This window comes from Bos mutus, chromosome 6 (assembly GCF_027580195.1).
Source record: "Bos mutus isolate GX-2022 chromosome 6, NWIPB_WYAK_1.1, whole genome shotgun sequence".
Taxonomy (NCBI): domain Eukaryota; kingdom Metazoa; phylum Chordata; class Mammalia; order Artiodactyla; family Bovidae; genus Bos; species Bos mutus.
In genome coordinates this window covers 25,840,670-25,863,464 of record NC_091622.1, presented here as the reverse complement: position 1 = coordinate 25,863,464, position 22,795 = coordinate 25,840,670, and positions in this window count along the sequence as shown.

The window sequence follows — 22,795 nt, the reverse complement described above, 5'->3', positions numbered from 1 at the left end:
TTATGTACAGATGTGAGAGTTGGACCATAAAGAAAGTTGAACACTGAAGAATTGATGCTTCTGAACTGTGGTGCTGGAGAAGACTCTTGAGAATCCCTTGGACTGCAAGGAGATCAAACCAGTCAATCCTAAAGGAAATCAATCCAGATTTCTGGAAATATTCATTGGAAGGAGTGGTGCTGAAGCTGAAGTTCCAATATATTGTCCACCTGATGTGAAGAGATGACTCTTTGGAAAAGACCCTGGTGCTGGGAAAGACTGAGGGCAGGAGGAGAAGTGGGCAACAGAGATAAGATGGTTGAATGGCATCATTGATTCAGTGGACGAGAGTTTGAGCAAACTCTGGGAGATAGTGAGGGACAGGAAAGCCTGGTGTGCTGCAGTCCACAGGGTCACAAAGAGTTGGACCTGACTGAGCGACTGAACAACAATGTGATCCAGCAATCCCACTCGTAGGCACATATCTTGAGAAAACTGTACTTCAAAAAGATACATGCACCCCTGTGTTCACAGCAGCACTATTTACAATAGCCAAGACCTGGAAACAACCTAGATGTCTATCTATAGAGGATGGACAAAGAAGATGTGGTGCACATATACAATGGAATACTGCTCAACCATAAAGAGTGAAGGAAATAATGCCATGTGCAGCAACATGCATGAGATGATCACACTAAGCAAGAAAGAGAAAGACAAATATAGATCACTTATATATGTAATCTAAAATATGACACACATGAACTTATCTACAAAACCAGAAACAGACTCTCAGACAGAGAACAGACTCGTGGTTGCCGAGGGGGTGGGGGGTGGAGGAGAAACGGAGTGGGAGTTTGGGATTAGTAGATGCAAACTAGTATATGTAGAATGAATAACCAATAGGTTCCTACTGTACAGTACAGGTACCAATATTCAATATCCTATAATAAACCATAATGGAAAAGAATATAATATATATATGCATTATATAGACAACTGGATCACCTTGCTGTACAGCAGAAATTAATACAACACTAAATTAACTATACTTCAACAAAATAAAAAAAAATTTTAAAGGGAAATTGAAATGTCTTGTTCTAAATCACACAGGATAAGGACATATGTCTTCTGACTCATTGTCCTATGCTCTTTCCACAAAACACACAAAATATATTCTAACCAACTAGCAATAAGGAAAATGAGTTGAAAGAAAGAGGAGCTAGCTGGCTCTAGATAAGGCTTCTCTCTGCTTAAGCCCAGAAGCCAGTGAGCTGGGGCTGAGCTGAGAAAGCAGCACGTGACCATGAAGGTGGCCCTCTGCTTACAGAAGTGAACTCAAATCTAAATTAGCCTAGTCAATTAGGAATTTGATTCTACCTACAGGAAGAGGATTTTACACATTAGCACTTCTAAAATTGTATGAGTAGAAGATGGTCTCGATTAACTTGTATTGCAAAAACTGATTATAATGTAAGACCAAGGCTTCAGCCTGAGCCACCATAAAAGCTCAACAAAATAAGAGCTAATTCCACAAAGCTAACTTTGCCTTTTGCGCTCATGGGTAGTTTCATGACTCTAGTCTGGATCATTAGCTCACTTTATTACCTGTGGGGTCTTTCAGTCTCCATTGGGTCCTCTCTCTGCCAAATTCTGCCTGGTACTATAATTCAGGAGCTTTGAGAAACATGAAATTTATGGTCTGGGATTTTTCTAGTTGTATAATGCAATGCTCTTAACTTCATTTTAAAAAACTGCTTCAAAATGTGAGATCACATTGATAATGAATTCTTCATAGGGTCAAATGTCCATACCTATGGTCTAAAACGTCCCTTCTAGATACAATTCTCTTGATAGTATAATTAAAAGCTTAAACTCTAAAGTAAGAGAGAACTGGGTTCTAAACTCAGTTCCAGCTGTGGGATCTCAGATGAATTATTTACATATCCTCAGTTTCCTGATCTGTAAAATGATGACAAGGATTGTATTTACCTCATAGAATTATTAGGAGGCATTTGAATGAAATAATGTTTGCAACATGCTTAGTAACTCCTGGAAAACAGTCATTATTCAAGAACCTTACTGCTATCATTATTCATCAAGCATTTATTCCCTGGTGTCTCAGTGGTAAAAAAAAAAAAAAAAAAAAATCTGCCTGCCAATGTAAGAGATTTGGGTTCAAACCCAGAATCAGAATGATCCCCCAGAGAACAACCCACTCCAGTATTCTTGCCTGGGAAATCCCATGGACAGAGGAGCCTGGAGGGCTATGGTCCATGGGGTCTCAAAGAGTTGGACATGACTTGGCGACTAAACAATAAACAATATCTGGCAAATACTGCAGCAGCAGGAGGTGGTTCTACTCAGGAGGCTACAGTGACCAGTGCCTGGTGCATAGCAGTTGCTGACGCAGCAATTAGCTTCTGATAGTAGTAAAACAAGTCAAGGGGGGTCACTATAGAAGACTCCAACTCTGAGAAAGCTGCCACCTAGAAAAGTCACCTGATTAGGAGCAATATCCTTAAATTATAAAAAGTATCAACAATTGAATTTCAAAAAGGCAACAAAGCAAAAAAAAATTCACAGAAAGAAATACAAATATTGAGAAAAAGAATACATAAAGATGATTTGAAAACAAGATTCCTATGCTTTATACTTTCTGTAGATATATATATTACTACAATAATTACTATTTTTGTGTTACAAAAATCTCCATAGAACTAAGGTTTAAAATATCTATAAGTGAAGCATGCAGTCTCCTCCTCTGCATTTCCCCAGTTACAAGCACTTGGTGGAATTTCGTCATGATTTGGCTGCAAAGAGAAGGCCTATTGTGGTCATCTCAAAGAGTAAGGCTTGGCAGAGCATTCTGTAGGTAAAGAGAACACTAAATAATCATTGTTAAACAAGGAAGAGAAAGAAAAGAAGGTTTGAATTTCAAGAACAGGATTATAAATGAAATCAGACTCAGAACTGGTTTGAGGCCATGTTTCCTTCACATCTCTCGGTCCTCTTTGTCTTCCAATAGTTCATTCTTTCATGATAGGCTCCCTTCCTAGGAAGTTACCTGATTCAGAATCCTGGACATGAGTCTTTCGCTTGTATTTTTAGGTCAAATCACCAAGTCTGGGGTCCTGTCTCTTAAATAAATCTGTAACTTAGTGTCCTTTTCAAAGCCACCATGACTACCTTCACTGAGGTCCGTGGATTCTGGGGATAACTTCCTATTCAGTCTCTAAGCATCCGAGTCAAAACATACTGGATTTTTATTACCAAAGGATATCACTGACATGTATTTCATGATTCCCTGACCTATACTTTATGCTTTCATCATATTTATGTTATTTAACATTATTTTTTCATGAGTTCTTTTTAAAGATGACTACTATAATCAGGGGAAATTGATGTTTTAAATCTGATAAATCAAGGTTAATCTGTAAAAGGGTATCAAAGTCATCAAACCAGGAATGAGTTTGACATTATTAAACATACGGTATCTCTATTATAAGAGTACTGAAAGAACTGATACAAATTTAATTGAGGATTTTCTGTACAGTTTGGAGTAAAAACTAAAGGATCACGTAGCCTCTCCCCCACAGGTAGGTGGACCATATTCCCTGAGTGGTTGAGAACAATTCTATTTCATGACTGTTGTCCTAGAATAATCATTATTTATCCAGCTTGGGGAATAAATTTTATCATCACTATATCTAGAATGGATATATCATACAGTGTATTTCCCCCTTTTTTTCTTGTAAAAGGATTCCCTTACTTGGGAAGTACCCATTATATGGGATTCCAGGAAAGTTGAACCCCACATGGCAACTCTCCTAACCTTTATTCTCCATAAGTAGACACATGCCTCCAGCATGGCCAGTCGGAATAACCCCTATCTTGGACCACAGTTTAGGAATAAGCATATAAATCAAGCTATCCAGCAGAGTCCTTTCTGAAACAGTTTTACAGGCACTTTCTGGGACAATTCTCTTTTATCTGGGTTTGTTCAAGTGGTTGGATATTAGCACTGGGGTTCCAGGGACCTCTTAGCCTACCAGGTAGAAAAAGATTGTCTCAAAGTGAGAGCGCTACAATGACATCACTGACTATGCCTCAAGTCAGCCGCTTACCAGTCTCCCCAATTCAATAAGACATGACATTTTGGGGCTTCCTTGGTGGTCTAGTGGTTAAGAATCCACCTGCCAATACAGGGGACACAGGGGTGATTCCTGGTCCAGGGAGATCTCACCTACCCTGGGGCAATTAAGCCCGTGTACCACAACCACTGAGCCAGGGCTCTAGAGCCCCTGAGCTGCAACTACTGAGCCCACGCACCACAACTGCTGAAGTCCAAGCGCCTAGAGGCTGTGCTCTGCAAGAGAAGCCACCACAGTGGGAAGTCTGGGAACCACAACAAAGAGTGGCCCCCACTCACCACTAGAGAACCCCCACGTGCAGCAACGAAGACCTAGCACAGTCAAAAACTAATAAATAAATCTTTAAAAAGAGATGTGACTTTTTAATAATCAGTTTAAATGGTTCTAATTAATAGAACTATTAATTAGCCCAGCTCTCCTTCCAGTGTATAACATGAACCCCCTAATGAAATTGAACATCATATGGAATCCCATAAAGGCAGAGATTTCCATTCTTGAGATTTATCTAATGGAAAAGAGAATACATATTAGTTAAAGCACTTAATAATACTTATTAACTAAATGTAAATCATTGTTACAGTTATAACCACAAGGGAGTAACCAGTGAATTTGAGGTGCAGCTCTTGCAAACTACAAGGGAAGTCTCAGAGGAAGAGCAGTATGTTCGTTGCATCTTAATGACTCTTTCTGAGATAAGAACCGGCTGGAAGCACATGGCTCCTGGTTACATGTGGCTTATCTGCCAGATGCTGTCTAATTTGCACCCTCTTTCTGACCCCACCCCTCAGTCTCCACAGAGTCAGGAGCTGGCGTGAAAAGAGGTTCTGCAAAGAGGCGAGACAGCTATTTTTGCACATCACTTGGTGAATTTTAAGAGCTGAAAATGTAATTAATTTTAGGCTACCTCAAAATATCCCTGAGTCAAAACACCTGCATCAAAGAAGCAACTTCAAAGTGCCAGGTATCGACTGCCTCTTTCCGTTGGGTCTTGCCCCCTTAATTTAGTTTCCATCCAGACTCTCGAGGGAATTTTATAAGATGAAAACCTGATCTAATCATGACCTTATTTAAAGTCCCTCTGGCTCCCGTTTTCCTTTCTCCCACCCCGTCCCCACGTGGGTTCCCAGCTCCAGTTACGTCAAACTATACGCAGGTCCCTGAATCCCCACGTGACTCATGACCCCATGCCTCTGCAAGCCCTCCCCTGCCTGATGAACTCTTCATCTTGGGTCATCTCCTCTGAGAAGGACTCCTGGGTCTCTCCAGACAGGGCTAGTTAGGTGCTTCCTGCTCTGGGCTCCCTCAGCACTCTGCTGATTCTCTAATATCACACTTACTCCTTCAGGGGTCTTACTTGTCTCCTATTTGTCTCTCCTGCTAGGCTGTTGATTCTTCAAGGGCAGAGGATATGTCTTCTTTATCGTTGTTGCCTTTGAACTTGGCATAGTACATCGCATGGCAGTTGTTCAATAAATGTTTGTTGAATGAGTGAATTAATAAATGCATGTATCAGTGAATAAATGGGTTATAAATTGAGCATAAGTAACCAACCATAATAGGATGATTACACTGGATGTCTCTCACAGCTACACAATTTTTAACTTGTTCATGTGAAATTTGAAGTTGTTAGTTTCCTGCCTGCCCCACAGGGGGAAGGAACATTCATGCTGATATTTAGGGTTTGAGAATAAAGTTCTGTTCATCACTCATTAGTTGTACTTCAAGGGCATGATAGTTCATTTGCCAGAAGTTTAAGGACTCCACTTGACTTAGAAGTTTCCTGGATATTAAATTAGATAATACATGAGATAATACATGTAAAGGACAGTGTATGGCACAAGCACGCATTAAAAGTACTAATACTAACACTCTTGATATTGTCATCACCAGCATCAAAACAGCAGCAGCCTTAAGGAATCAAGCTGTTGCATATTGCGGCAGAGCCCAGAGGTTAGAAAGCACAGGGTTTGCAATTAACTGCCTGGGTTTATGTCCTGCTTCCACCACCTACTTGACAACTGGCCTTTAAAAGTAATCACTGAAGGATAAGGGGAGGGGATAGTTAGGGCATTTGGGATGGATATTTACACATGGCTATGTTTAAGACAGTAACATGGAAACATACATTACCATATGTAAAACAGATAGCCAATGGGAATTTGCTGCATGACTCAGGGAGGTCAAACCAGGGCTCCATAACAACCATGACGGGTGCGAGGGAAGTTCAAGTGGGAGGGGACACGGGTAAACCTATATAACTGATTCATGTTGATGTTTAGTAGGAACCAATGCGATACCGTAAAGCAATTATTCTTCAATTAAAAATAAATACATAAATAAAATAAAAATAAATAAATGAAATGGATAACCAGCAAGGACCTACCGTATAGCACATAGAACTCTGCTCAATGTTATGCTGCAGTCTGGAGGACAGGGGAGTTTCGGGGGAAATGGATACATGTATAAATATGGCTCGCTGCCTCTGTTGCTCACTGAAACTATCACAACATTGTTAATGGGCTATACACCAATACAAAATTAAAAGTTTGAAAAACAAACAGCAATCACATGTCTGTTCTGTGCCAAGGGGGCAGGGGGGAAAGGACGGGCTGGGAGTTTGGGGTTAGCAGATGAAAACTATTATATATAAAACTAATAAACAACAAGGTCCTACTGAACAGCACAGGGAACTATATTCAATATCCTATGATAAACAGGGAATGGAAAAGAATATGAAAATGGAAATACATATATAACTGACTCACTTTGCTGTACAGCAGAAATTAACCCAACTTTGTAAATCAACTATTCTTCAATAAAATAAATTTTTTAAAAATGCAAAAATTAAAGATATCTTAATGATTTCTGAGTCTGAGTTGCCTAATCTATAAAATAAAGATGTATGCATTTAACAAGCATTGATAGATTGATTTTTCTGTGCCAAGAATTTTTCTAGGTGCCTGGGATCCACAGCAAATAAAATGAATACCCCTGAGCACATGAGGTTTACACTCTCAAAATCTATCAGAATAAATGAAATGTATCATAAACTAAATTTTTATGGTGATAAGTGCCATGACTGAAACAAAAGCCAGGATGTGGATGGGGAGTGGGACAGGATTGCATTTTAAACAGAGTGGCCACAAAAGGGGACATTTGTGTAAATCTGAAAGTGGAAAGAGAGCGAGAACGGGGCCAAGGTGGGAGTGTGGGCACAGCAAGGAGGGAAGCATGACCAGGTCAGGGGTCAGGGGTCAGGGTGGAAAGTCAGACATCAAGGATGGACCTCGGAGGCCTGTTGGAAGGACGTTGACTTTGCTCTGAATGAAATTCCACTGGAGGGTTTTGAGCAAAGGTGTGACTTGACTTACAGGGTTACACGGACAACTGTTCTGAAAATGAGAAGGGTGGAAGCTAGGAGGCCACGGCAATAATTCAGAATAGATGGTAAAAGGGACCTTCATGGCCTGTAATTGTGATATTTTCCTTCCATCTCACAGAAAATGGTTACAATTACTTATTATATCAGAACTGCAGCTTCTGGGAAATTATTGTACTCCAGTACACAAACCTGTGATGCCTGTGATGCGAGTGGCAAGTCTTTACTTGTGCAGTATGTAACCTGCAGAACCACAGGTGTTGGGAGAGAGAGAAAGAATATTAAAGATGACTGTTTTTGGTTTGAGCAATGGGAAGGATGAAATTTCCATGAATTAAGAAGAGTGAGTGGTGACTCAGTGGTAAAGAAACCTCCTGTCGATGCAGGAGACATGGGTTCAATCCCTGGGTCAGGAAGGTCCCCTGGAGAAGGAAATGGCAACCCACTCCAGTATTCTTGCCTGGGAAATCCTATGGACAGAGGAGCCTGGTGGGCAAGAGTCCATGAGATCACAAAAGAGTCAGGCACAACTTAGGAACTAAACAACAATGAGGAAAATTTGTGGTGGCGGAGGCAGGAGATTCATTTTGAGCGTGTTGAATTTTAGAAGTGTGGTGCTGAGGATAATAATGGAACTTGTCTCTCAGGATTATTGTGAAGATTAGTTGGTCTGTGTAAGCGTCAAAAGCTATCAGTAGTTGTTCAACAAATGCTAAATCTTGGACTTCCCTGGTGGTCCAGTAGTTTAAAATCCACTTGCCAATGTGGAGGACACGGGTTTGATCCCTGCTTATGCCACTACAAACTCTAAGCCCACGCACCTAGAGCCTGTGCGCCACAAGACAAACCAGCATACAGAGAAGCCTGTGCACTGCAGTGAGGAGTAGCCCCCGCTTGCCACAACCAGAGTAAACCCACGCACAGCACAAAGATTCAGTGTAGCCAGAAATGAAATGAATGAATTAATATAAATAAATAAATGGCGGATTCTATCATTGTCTGGTAACTTGAATTTTCAATGTACACATTTAGACTGTAAAAAAATAAATTTAAACTGTACATATATATATATACACAATATAAGATCACAGATGCATATATGTAGTCATAGGATCATATTCTAAGTGGTTAGCATTCCAGGCTCACTATTCCAAAACATAATTCTAAATCTGCAATCCAGACTGATCTTCTATCATCAAATTAAAAATAATGAAGTTGTTATTTTATACACACACACCTGTCTGCCTTCTATCTGTCTATCTTTGATTAAACATGTGAATGTGTGTGTCTGGAGCAGGGGTGGCATTTGCTTTGCAAAGTCCTCTCTCCTCTTCCCCTGCTGCACATATGGGCTCTTTGTCCTGACCGAGTAATAATACACAAACAAGCAAGAAACCACTGAAGAATAAAATTGATTATCTTTCAGAATTTCTTTTCTGTCTCTCATCAGACCTGACAAAACAGGAATGCTCAAATCTAGGTTGTAAAAATGAAATTACATTTTGGTTTTTATTACCTGTGATAGCACTGAAGCAGAATATTTTGATGTGACTGTTTAAAAATTCCCCTGTCAGCATGTAACAACGCATTTGTTACAATCAACTTTGGCAGGTTGCTCTCCCACTGACTCTTATTCTCTGGACCAGGCTAAGCTACACTAAGAAGATAGTTTTTGGTATAGTTAAGTATTTCGAAAAATACTCTCTTTTGAAAAAGCAACAACAGCAAAACTCTGTAGAATTAAGTGGTGGCAATTTGGGGAGAGAAAGAAGTCAGAGATGCTAAATGATCTAACCCGAAGACATCTTAGTACCAAACTGGACACAGCTTAGGATTTACGCAAACCATGTGCTTAGTAGGCATCATCATCCCTCTCTAAGCTTCCACCAGGTTTTCTGTTTTGTACATTAGTACCTTTTAAAGTTACTGAATAGTTAATATTTTAATGTACATTTACATATGCATATAGAAATATCCAATTGGGGGATACTTTTTTGTTTTATATAAACATGTTATGTATTTTTGTCAACTTATTTAAAATTTTTATAATGATATGTTCATATATAAGAATAAATGCTTATATATATAAATAGTATAAATAATAAAAGAATGAATACTTGGGGTGCTCAACTTAAGAAAGTTAAAACAAAAGGCTTTGATGTGCCCAGATCACCCTTTATGGTCAAACTGCCTTCTCTCCTCTTAAAGGTAATTACGGTCCTACTATCCTAAAATTGGCACTATTTGCTGCCTAACAGACTTTTGCCAAAAAAATGCACTGGTCTTAACAAACACCTCTTCCAACAACACAAGAGAAGACTCTATACATGGATATCACCAGATGGTCAACACCGAAATCAGATTGATTATATTCTTTGCAGCCAAAGATGGAGAAGCTCTATACAGTCAGCAAAAACAAGACCAGGAGCTGACTGTGGCTCAGACCATGAACTCCTTATTGCCAAATTCAGACTGAAATTGAAGAAAGTAGGGAAAACCACCAGACCATTCAGGTATGACCTAAATAAAATCCCTTATGATTATACAGTGGAAGTGAGAAATAGATTTAAGGGCCTCGATCTGACAGATAGAGTGCTTGATGAACTATGGAATGAGGTTCGTGACATTGTACAGGAGACAGGGATCAAGACCATCCCCATGGAAAAGAAATGCAAAAAAGCGAAATGGCTGTCTGAGGAGGCCTTACAAATAGCTGTGAAAAGAAGAAAAGCGAAAAGCAAAGGAGACAAGGAAAGATATAAGCATCTGAATGCAGAGTTCCAAAGAATAGCAAGCAGAGATAAGAAAGCCTTCTTCAGCGATCAATGCAAAGAAATAGAAGAAAACAACAGAATGGGAAAGACTAGAGATCTCTTCAAGAAAATCAGAGATACCAAAGGAAAATTTCATGCAGATGGGCTCGATAAAGGACAGAAATGGTATGGACCTAATAGAAGCAGAAGATATTAAGAAGAGATGTCAAGAATACACAGAAGAACTGTACAAAAAAGATCTTCATGACCCAGATAATCATGATGGTGTGATCACTGACCTAGAGCCAGACATCCTGGAATGTGAAGTCAAGTGGGCCTTAGAAAGCATTACTAGGAACAAAGCTAGTAGAGGTGATGGAATTCCAGTTGAGCTATTCCAAATCCTGAAAGATGATGCTGTGAAAGTGCTGCACTCAATATGCCAGAAATTTGGAAAACTCAGCAGTGGCCACAGGACTGGAAAAGGTCAGTTTTCATTCCAATCCCAAAGAAAGGCAATGCCAAAGAATGCTCAAACTACTGCACAATTGCACTCATCTCACACGCCAGTAAAGTAATGCTCAAAATTATCCAAGCCAGGCTTCAGCAATACGTGAATAGTGAACTTCCAGATGTTCAAGCTGGTTTTAGAAAAGGCAGAGGAACCAGAGATCAAATTTCCAACATCTGCTGGATCATGGAAAAAGCAAGAGAGTTCCAGAAAAACATCTATTTCTGCTTCATTGACTATGCCAAAGCCTTTCACTGTGTGGATCACAATACACTGTGGGAAATTCTGAAAGAGATGGGAATACCAGACCACCTGATCTGCCTCTTGAGAAATTTGTATGCAGGTCAGGAAGCAACAGTTAGAACTGGACATGGAACAACAGACTGGTTCCAAATAGGAAAAGGAGTTCATCAAGGCTGTATACTGTCACCCTGTTTATTTAACTTCTATGCAGAGTACATCATGAGAAACGCTGGACTGGAAGAAACACAAGCTGGAATCAAGATTGCCGGGAGAAATATCAATAACCTCAGATATGCAGATGACACCACCCTTATCGCAGAAAGTGAAGAGGAACTCAAGAGCCTCTTGATGAAAGTGAAAGTGGAGAGTGAAAAAGTTGGCTTAGAGCTCAACATTCAGAAAATGAAGATCATGGCATCTGGTCCCACCACTTCATGGGAAATAGATGGGGAAACAGTGGAAACAGTGTCAGACTTTATTTTTCTGGGCTCCAAAATCACTGCAGATGGTGACTGCAGCCATGAAATTAAAAGACGCTTACTCCTTGGAAGGAAAGTTATGACCAACCTAGATAGCATATTCAAAAGCAGAGACATTACTTTGCCAACAAAGGTCTGTCTAGTCAACGCTATGGTTTTTCCTGTGGTCATGTATGGATGTGAGAGTTGGACTGTGAAGAAGGCTGAGCGCCGAAGAATTGATGCTTTTGAACTGTGGTGTTGAAGAAGACTCTTGAGAGTCCCTTGGACTGCAAGGAGATCCAACCAGTCCATTCTGAAGGAGATCAGCCCTGGGATTTCTTTGGAAGGAATGATGCTAAAGCTGAAACTCCAGTACTTTGGCCACCTCATGTGAAGAGTTGACTCATTGGAAAAGACTCTGATGCTGGGAGGGATTGGGGGCAGGAGGAGAAGGGGACGACAGAGGATGAGATGGCTGGATGGCATCACTGACTCGATGGACGTGAGTCTCAGTGAACTCCGGGAGTTGGTGTTGAACAGGGAGGCCTGGCGTGCTGCGATTCATGGGGTCGCAAAGAGTCAGACACGACTGAGCAACTGATCTGATCTGACCCCTTACTTACCTTTAGTTTTATTACATATTTATGTATCTATTCATTATTTATAGATGATAAAGTTTGAAAGTTTTTGACCTTTATATATAGGTAATTGTGCTGTAGTTATTTTTCTGCGACATGCTTTTCCATCGATGTCACTTTTATAAGATAAATCCACATTGAAATTTGTAGCCATTGTTCAATCATCTTTCTACTGTATAGTATTTCGTTGTATGAATGGATACAAAACTATTTTTTCTTTTTCTCCATTCACTGGACATTTTGGTGATGTGCAATCTTTTACAAACATTTCTGCTATGAATATTTTTCTCTCCCAGTGCCCACGTCCAGAAGTTTCTTGGACATAAACCGAGGGTGGGCATATATCAAGAATATATACCACAGGTGGAATGAACATGTAATGTTTTTCAAGTATTTTCATAGATGTGCAAAAATGTCAAGCTCTGATAATGTCAAGATGTGAATGAAGCAAGCACAACTCTTTTAGTCCTGGCAAGAGTATAAGATGGTATGTTTGCATGCTAAGTGGTTTCAGTGTGTCTGACTCTTTGTGACCCCATGGACTGTTGTCTGCCAGGCTCCTCTGTCCATGGGATTCTACAGGCAAACATACTGGAGTGGGTTGCCATGCCCTTCTCCAGGGGATCTTCCTGTTCGAGGGATCAAACCTATATCTCTTATGTCTCCTGCATTGGCAGGCGTGTTCTTTACCACTAGCACCACCTGTTTAAGCTATATAAGATGGCATAACTATTCTAAATGGCTGAGGCTTGGTGGAAATGTACACTCTGATTCATAAATATCATGCAAATAATATTTTACTGCCACAAACTGAAAGGACTATTGTAATAAGAAATCTCAAAGTACGCGAAGCTAGGGCTGTTCAGTGAGCATTCTGTTAGAACCCTTCTACTCCCTTATGTTTAGGTTGAGGGCAATGGCCATTGGCTTGGCCATGGTAAGGTCTCTGAGGATGTGAGAACTTCATAGTTAAGAAAAACTTCTTTTAGCAAGCCAAGTCACCTAGATCTAACATCCAGGTTCCAGGTACTACTTCTTACCACACTCACAGTATCTTCTCGTCACTCACCTACATAATTGCAATACTCTTTGTTAACAGTGATCAGACCATGGACAAGCAAAATCAGTTCCAAGCCTAGGAAGGACGGTGGGAAAAAATATACCATCAGATTTACTGTAAATAACAAATTCTTTTCAAAAGTGGCTAGCAGACTTCCCCGGTGATTCAGCAGCAAAGAACCTGTCTGCCAATGCAAAGGACATGGGTTCAATCCTTGCTCCAGGAAGATCCCACGTGCTATGGAGCAACTAAGCCCTCTCAACACAACTACTGAAACCCACACGCCTAGAGCCCATGCTCCACAGCAAGAGACGTCACCACAACGAGAAGCTTGGGAACTGTAACTAGACAGCAGCCTGCCTGCAACAACAAAGACCCAGCAGAACCAAAAATAAAATATATTTTTTTAAATAGTGGTTATATGTTTTAATATTATCGCAGACTTAGTATATAGAACATATGTTGCAGACATCTCCAAGACTGTGGCTTGTCTCTTCACTTCCTTTATAGTATGTTTCACAAATTCAAAATAAAAGATTAATTGTGATTTTTCACAGAAATGCTGTTATAGTCTGAACAACCAATTCATTCTTAAAACTTGCACTATGCTTTTTCAGATGAGTCAGCTAACATTTAACACTATTTCTGTCTATTGATTAAAACAATGGACCAGAGATTTAAATTTAAGGACATCTAAAATATAAAATAATGATAAAATAGCCCTGAATAGCCAAGAAAATCTCGAGAAAAAAGAACATAGCTAGAGGAATCATGTTCCCTGAGTTCAGAGTATACTACAAATCTACAATAATCAAGACAGTATGGTAACTGGCACAAAAACAGACATATGGATTAATGGAATAGGACAGAGTGCACAGAAATAAACCCATGCACTTACGGTCAATTAATCTATGACAAAGTTGGCAAGACTTCAACAGAGAAAAGACAGTCTCTTCAATAAATGGTGCTGGGAAAACTGGACAGCTACATATAAAAGAATGAAATTAGAATATTCTCTAACATCATATACAAAAATAAACTCAATAAAATAACTGAAAACAGATTAAAGACCTAAATGTAAGACTATAAAACTTCTATAAGAAAACATAGGCAAATCACTATTTAAATAACATAAATTGTAGCAATATTTTTTGGCTCTGTCTTCTAGAAAAAAGGAAATAAAATAAAAAATAAATGAGATTGAATTAAACTTAAGAGCTTTTGTATAGCAAGGGAAACCATAAATAAGACAAAAAGACAACCTACTGAATGGGAGAAAATATTTGCAAATAATGTGATCAGGGATATCTAACATATATAAACAGCTCATACACCTGTTCAAAAAAAAGAAAAAAAAAAAGACCCAATTCAAAAATGAGCAGAAGACCTAAAAAGACATTTCTCTAAGAAGAAATGCAAATCAAAGTCACAATGAGATATTACCTCACACCTGCCAGAATGGCTATCATCAAAAAGAACACAAATAACAACTGTTGGTAAGGATGTGGAGAAAGAGGAACCCTCATACACTGTTGGTGGGGACATAAGTTGGTACAATCACTGTGGAAAACAGTATGGAGTTTTCTCAAAAATAAAAACAAAAATAGGACTACCATATGACTGAGCAATTCCATTCCTGGGTATATATCTGAAAAAACACAAACACTAATTCAAAAAGATATATGTAGCCACAGTGTTCATAACAGCATTATTTATAATTGCCAAGATACGAAGCAACTTAAGTGTCCATCAGCAGATGAATGGATAAAGAAGATATATGTATACACAATGGAATATTTCTCAGACATAAAAAAGTATGGAATTTTGCCATTTGCAACAATATGGATGGACTTGGGGAGTATTATGCTTAGTGATGGAGAAGGCACTGGCACCCCACTCCAGTTCTCTTGCCTGGAAAATGTCCATGGGGTCGCTAAGAGTCCGACAGGACTGAGCGACTTCACTTTCACTTTTCACTTTCCTGCATTGGAGAAGGAAATGGCAACCCACTCCAGCGTTCTTGCCTGGAGAATCCCAGGGACGGCGGAGCCTGGTGGGCTGCCGTCTATGGAGTCACACAGAGTCGGACACGACTGAAGCAACGTAGCAGCAGCAGCAGCAGCATGCTTAGTGAAATATGTTAAACAGAGAAAGACAAGTACTGTATGATATCACTTACGTGTGAAATCTAAAAAACATAGCAAACCAGTCAACATAACAAAAAAGGAATAGACTCACAGATATAAAGAACAAACTTGTTCTTTCCTCTCCCAGTGGGGAAAGGAAACCCAGGAGGGGCAATACAGGGGTAGGAGACTATGAGATACAAACTATTATGTACAAAATAAGCTATAAGAATATATTATACAACATGGGAATATAACCAATAATTTATAATAACTATAAATGGGGTATAACCTTTAAAAATTATGAATTACTATATATACCTGTAACATATATAATGGTTGGATGGCATCACTGACTCGATGGACATGAGTTTGAAAGCTCTGGGAGTTGGTGATGGACAGGGAAGCCTGGCGTGCTGCAGTCCATGGGGGTCACAGAGTCGGACATGACTGAGCAACTGAACTGAACTTACATAATATTGTATATCAACTACACTTCAATTAAAAAAAATAAAATGATAAAATGTTCATAAATATAAGAACTTACAAAAATGCCATAATTGTAAGTGGTATTCAGAAAGTCAGTACAAATATGAATATTTATATGTTCTGCTTCAAGGTGATCTGTAAATGAGATAATTTCCTACATGGAGCCTTAAAACAAAATGCAAAAAAGAAATATATCATGATGAAAACATTAAACTGAAATTTATTGGCCTTATTATCCATTTATCCCTATTCCTTGATATGCTGCTGCCTCTTGCCTGGAAAATCCCATGGATGGAGGAGCCTGGTGGGCTGCAGTCCATGGGGTCGCTAGGAGTCGGACACGACTGAGCGACTTCACGTTCACTTTTCACTTTCATGCATTAGAGAAGGCAGTGGCAACCCACTCCAGTGTTCTTGCCTGGAGAATCCCAGGGACGGGGGATCTGTCCCACAGACGGCAGCCCACCAGGCTCTGTGTTTTGAAATTTTGTCAAATAGTTGTATGAAGCCAGAGAACTTCCATATAATTTTCAAATAAAGAAGAGAAACCTCTATAGTAGACTAAAAAAGATTTTCTAGCACAAGCCCTAAGTAATGCATTTTAGAAGAAAACTGATATGTTTTGTCACTAAAAGCATACACCAATGTTACTAAGACAGCATTCACAGCTTTATTCCTTATTGTAAAATTAGATCAGGCCAAGACAGTAAAGAATCTGCCTGCAATGCAGGTTTGACCCCTGGGTCTGGAAGATCCCGTGAAGAAGGAAATGGCAACCCATTGTAGTATTTTTGCCTGGAGGATCCCATGGACAGAAGAGCCTGGAGGGCTAAAGTCCATGGAGTCACAAAGAGTTGTATACGACTGAGCAACTAATACTTTCATACTATTGCTAAAAAATCTATAAAACTTCCGATTAAAATATAGTTCTTGAGAGGAAACAGAATGAGTTATCAGATAAAATTCCTTTATCAAAGGGAACCAGTTGAAGTCACATGGAAGTACTGTCACATGATCATAGTGTGTGTGTGTGTGTGTGTGTGTGTGTGTGTGAGTTCTTTTCAGTAGGTTGGAACCTCTGATATGCTGAATACAAATCCGCACTTGGTATACATGCTGTCTGTCCATGAGGGAGAAGGGTTTGGTGGTATCTGTCCCACTTATTACTGAAATCCATGCTACTATAGAGATTTTTTTCATTCATTGAAAATTTCTATGTGAGAAGTGATATGGAGTGGGGCCAGTGTTGACAGGTGAGGACATCCAGGAAGGGGTTAACAGAATTTGCTCCTGATCGCCTGACCCCACATTGCTGTACACATTCACTGGCATTCAATGCTAAGTGACTCTTGATCTTCAATGCTAAGTGACTCTTGACCTTGATTTTGAGTTGAAGGAAATAATGACAAGTAAAAATGAGATGAAATTATATCCACTAATGCTACAACTGTTCAGCATGCTGTGAGGGGAAAAATTAAGCAGTGACACACACACAAAAATCCACTTCTCCCCACTTTCATAGGAAAAAATACTAGCAAGACCATAAATAGAAACATAATTTTACTCAAAAGTATTCATATGAGACCATATTAGAGACGTTTCTATATTCATAACACGATTAATGCCAGGAAGGGCTAAGGAGACCATCTAATGTATTATCTGATCAGGGACACCTTTGAGAATGAAAGGAGGCCCTTTTAACAGTTTTATCAATGTTAAGATAATAGACTTAAACTGAAACCATCTCTGAGATACATGTCATCTTAGTAAAGACTATTTCTAAGACTTCCTTGATGGTACAGTGAATAAGAATTCACCTGCCAAAGCAGGGGGCACAGGTTCAATCCCTGGCCTGGGAAGATCCCACATACCCCGGACAACTAAACCTGGGCTCCAAACCTACTGAGCTCACAAACCACGATTGCTGAGCCTGTGCGCCTAGAGCCTGTACCCTGCAACAAGAGAAGCCACCCCAGTGAGAAGACTGTACCCTGCAATGAAGAGTAGCTCCCACTCACCACAACTAGAGAAAGCCTGTGCACAGCGATGAAGACCCAGCACAGCCAAAAAAATAATTTTTAAAAGAGACAGTTTCTATGATTTCAGGTAACTTGTTTGAATATTACATGTATAGTATTATTAACAAAGTAAATAGTTACCATTCGGGGTGAAATACAGTGTTAATGTTGAGGATAAGCTATTAAGACTTTCTTTTAGATTGAATTATGACATAAATCATTTGATTGCTGAGTATTTCAATCTTTTCCAATCCTGGATGATTTTCTCATGCCTTAGAGAAATAAATTGATTCTACATATTGAGCATATTTTACAATTTTAATACACTTAAAAAAAAAAAAAAAGAACCCAGAAGAAATACTTTCAAAAGCTGAACTCACCCAGATTGGACTTAATAATCCATCCATCACTCTCTTCCTAGGTAAAACATCCACCCTTGAGTTTTTAGTTTATTGCTATGGAGTGGAGAATGTACTTGGTAAGAAATCTCACTGTGGGATAAATTGAGACAGTAGATTGAAACATATACTTTATCATATATAAAATAGATAGCCAATGAGAATTTGCTGTATGACACAGGAGCTCAACTTGGCCCTCTGTGACAACCTAGAGGGGTTGGATGGGGTGGGAGGAGGTGGGGAGGTTCAAGAGGGAGGGGACATGTGTATACCTATGGCTGATTCATGTTGATGTATGGCAGAAATGAACACAACATTGCAAAGCAATTATCCTCCAATTAAAAATAAGTAATTTTTTTAAAAAGAATATGAAAAAATGAAGATTTTGAAGAGGGAAGACATGTTTATTTAAAAGAAAAATCTCACCATAATTTCCCCACAAGCATTTGAAAGATTCACCAAACACCTGCTGCTTATCTCCCAAACTTTTCACTGTGAGAATATTGTTATTTAATAGAACAAAGAGAACTCTAAATTGGATATGAAATCTCATCAATGGTTCACAGTGTCTGCAGATCCCTTAGTGAAAGATAGTAAACAAGTATCATCCTTCTTACTGATATGAAACTGGTAAATAATGCTAACAATAGTAAGCTAACATACTATGCTTTTATTTCATTTTTTATTATGATTAATCTTTTGAGAATGTTTACACTTGCTGGTGATTTGCATGACTCATACACAAAGTAAACGGTCTGCAAATGCCAAAAGTTTTAGAAACTTTTAAAAATGAGTTCCATGTCAGAACTGAGGCTTGTAGGTCTGAGCCTTAACCAAGATTGCAAAGGGTTGACAGGGTAGATATGTTTATGGTCTACATTGCTCCTTTATCCTGCAAGAATTAACTCAAGTATCAAATTCTACAAACATTTGAGTCCCATTTGTGTGTCAAAGTTATAACAACGTACAGAAACCAGCCCTTGTCCTCAAGAAACTTCAGAGAATCTGTGAAACCTCAGAGGTTTAAGCGCTACATTAGAGAAAATTTAAGAATCTCTAAAAAAGTACAAAACAGTACCAACCAAGACTTGGGGGAGTCAAATCAGACAACTGAAACCTGAGAGCTGAAGGAGTGGTGAAGTAGAGCATTCCTAGTATAGGCAACATGATTTGCACAAACCCAGGAAGTGAGAAAAAACATACCATCCCCAAAACTGCAGATCACTCAGTACAGCAGAGCACCTGGAGGGAAGAGACACTACCATTAACACGGTTTATGTGAACTGCATTACAGATCTCCATCCTGGGCACCATAGGTAGCCAGTGAAGAATGTGAGCAGAAGAGGGACGTGACTAGAAGTGCACTTTAGAAATACTCTGTAGAATGGAAAATGAATTGGAGGGAGGCAAGAAGAGGCAGGGAGACTTGGCAGGGGGCTACAACGGCAATGGGATGATTTAAGAGCAATGATAGCAGTAATTATGGGAATGCAAAGGAAGGGAAAATAGAGGATGAAAGTGAATTTTGACATTTAATTTTGGTCTTGAAAGATGCGTAAGAGTTTACCAGGCAGGCAAGTAGGGAAGGGCATTCTAGGCACAGCAAAGACGAAGGAAACAAAAGAAAAAGGCATATTCCTGGGCACTCATACAGCAAAGACATGAGATACGGAGAGAAAGATGGCTTGGGAACAGGGTTGGATGCCACTTGGTTTTTGGAGATGGGGAGTGACATGCCCATTTCTATATTTTAGAAAAACAAAGATAGGGCATAAGATAGATTTAGAGTACGGGGAGCCACCACCCTACCAAGCCCCTTTACAACAGCACATCTGATCGCTCCACCTCTGGGCCTCCATAGGAATTCCTTCAAACAAAGGAGATTTGACCAGAACAAGGACACACTGAGATTTCCACAAGGAAATGCTTTCAACAGATCCTTGCAGGAATCAGGCCGTTTTTAGTCACTTTGAGTTGCATGGCACCAGCTGACATCCTGAGAAGGCAATGGAACCCCACTCCAGTACTCTTGCCTGGAAAACCCCATGGATGGAGGAGCCTGGAAGGCTGCAGTCCATGGGGTTGCTGAGTGTCGGACATGACTGAGCAACTTCACTTTCAGTTTTTACTTACATGCGTTGGAGAAGGAAATGGCAACCCACTCCAGTGTTCTTGCCTGGAGAATCCCAGGGACGGGGGACCCTGGTGGGCTGCCATCTATGGGGTCGCACAGAGTCGGACACAACTGAAGCGACTTAGCAGCAGCAGTAGCCAACATCCTCTAAACAATCAGAGCCCCTTTGGAGTGGAGGAAACTCATGGAATGTTTAGCAATAGGGAGGGAAATATTCTTCAACATTAGCTACATCTCTTCAAGTGCTCCCTTTTCCTCTCCTTTCCTCACTGACTAATACAAACCAATCATCTGTTCTGCAGCCTGCTCTGTGGAGGTAAACAAAGGACCAGGGAGAAGGTAAAATACACTAACTGTTTCCCAGCCTGGAGTGTTTGATTGATTACGGGAGGGGAAATATCACTCCTGGCTGTTCAAAAAGGAGCCCTGTGAACACCTGTTCTTTGTAGAAGATGTGGGGAAGAGAGTCATCCTATTAATGCAGGGCCAATGTCCTGACAAGGAATGGGATGCAAATGTCACAAAGGGCCATTGTGAGCAAAGCTGCCTTTAATTGGGTGGCTTAGCTAATTTGTAGGATCCTGCTGCTGCTGCTAAGTCACTTCAGTCGTGTCCGACTCTGTGCGACCCCATAGATGGCAGCCCACCAGGCTCCCCCGTCCCTAGGATTCTCCAGGCAAGAACACTGGAGTGGGTTGCCATTTCCTTCTCCAATGCATGAAAGTGAAAAGTGAAAGTGAAGTCACTCAGTCGTGTCTGACTCCTAGCGACCCCATGGACTGCAGCCCACCAGGCTCCTCTGCCCATGGGATTCTCCAGGCAAGAGTACTGGAGTGGGGTGCCACTGCCTTCTCCTTTGCAGGATCCTAGGAGGAAGTAAACTTCACTCCGACACAAATATCTGAAACTTCATGAGCGGCTGTGAGCTCCTGACCCAGGCTCGGGTTTATGATTGAGTACAGAGAAAAGATGCCACAGAAGATGGTCCCTGGTCTCTCATAGCACAGCAGGGACTCCAGCAAAGAAAGCTGCTGTCAATTTTCAATTTCTATGAGTCATCTCTCACATTTTAATTTTCTGGAATTGGGATGCAGCTCACTGCTGACATGTAACATTTAATGCAGAATTATTTCTTTTCTTGTAAGATGTTCTTCAGTAGATATGTGTCATCTGATGTTCTGGGAAAGGCATGGACAGATATACTCCCCTCAGGGGGTGGCAAGCATGTGGTTTAGCCAGTGACCTCTGCCACAAGAGGCTGTTTGCTTATGAAATCTTCCTCCTGCAGAATGGTGCCCACAGAGCTGGGTATCCTGGGAAGTCTGACCTCTGCATGGACAGAAGTACCTTAAGTGGCATAACTGTGGGGTCCATTCAGCAGGGGACCTTTCATGGATCCTGTTCAGTTCTCATGCATCCTGAAATTCCTGCATTATAAAATCATTCCTTTAGGTCTTAAAAAGTCATCTTGTCATTGAGAGTTTTCTATTGCATTATTTTCAGATTGAATAGCAGTGAACTCTTTTCCAGTAAAATCTCGTTGGCAATAATAGTATATAGATATTTCAATGATACTTGTTTACTGGAAAAAAAAACTTAATCTTTGCACAATTTCTGAATCACCTCCATGGAACACTTGTTTGAAAATTACTACTCAAATCCACTAGATATATGGGAAAAAATTATGAGAGAAGAATCTGGCCCAACAACCTCATTTTACTAGAGAGGCAACCGAGGTTTCAAGAGATTAAGAGGCTCAGCTGTAGGTAGTACTTATGTGGGTGCTGACTGTGGGCATCAGAACCTCTGCCAGCTGACTCCTGGTCTATAGTTCTCGGAGGACAGTAGGTGCCACTGACAAGAGGGGGCAGGCAGAGGTCCACATGCCTGGGTCACCATGTTTCCTGGCTCTGGGCCTGTGCCCTCAGAAGAGATGCCCGCCACCACACCGCTGCAGCTTCTGCAGCCTGGTCCTCCTTCCTCTCTCTTCTTTGTGCCAGCTGCCGTCATGAGGAGGGTGGCCATCTCCACACAGAGGCCTGTAACCTCGTGTCAACAGACCAAGAAGCCTCCCATGAGGCGAAGCTGTACGGCTGAAGTCCATGGAAGACAGACTCTTTCCCTGCTCTTCTTTCACCCTGAGTCCTGGGACTGCCTTCACAGAAACGCTCGATGGGCTCCTTGGATCAGCCATCCGTTCGTCTCAAGAAGCTGCTCTCAGGCATTTTGGAAACTGAAGCCTAGCTGGGATCTGTGCCACTCCAACTCTGTGAGGTGGGCATATTACTTCCTGTGGTGTCAGTGGCCTCAGTTATAAAATGGGAGAATAATAGTTAATACTGGGCTTATGGTGGTGTGGGTAGGATTCAGTGGGATAGTACCAGTGGAATACTTAGCATGTAGTGAGAACTCAGTCATACAGTCACATCTTCTTAACAATACTAGTTGTTATTTA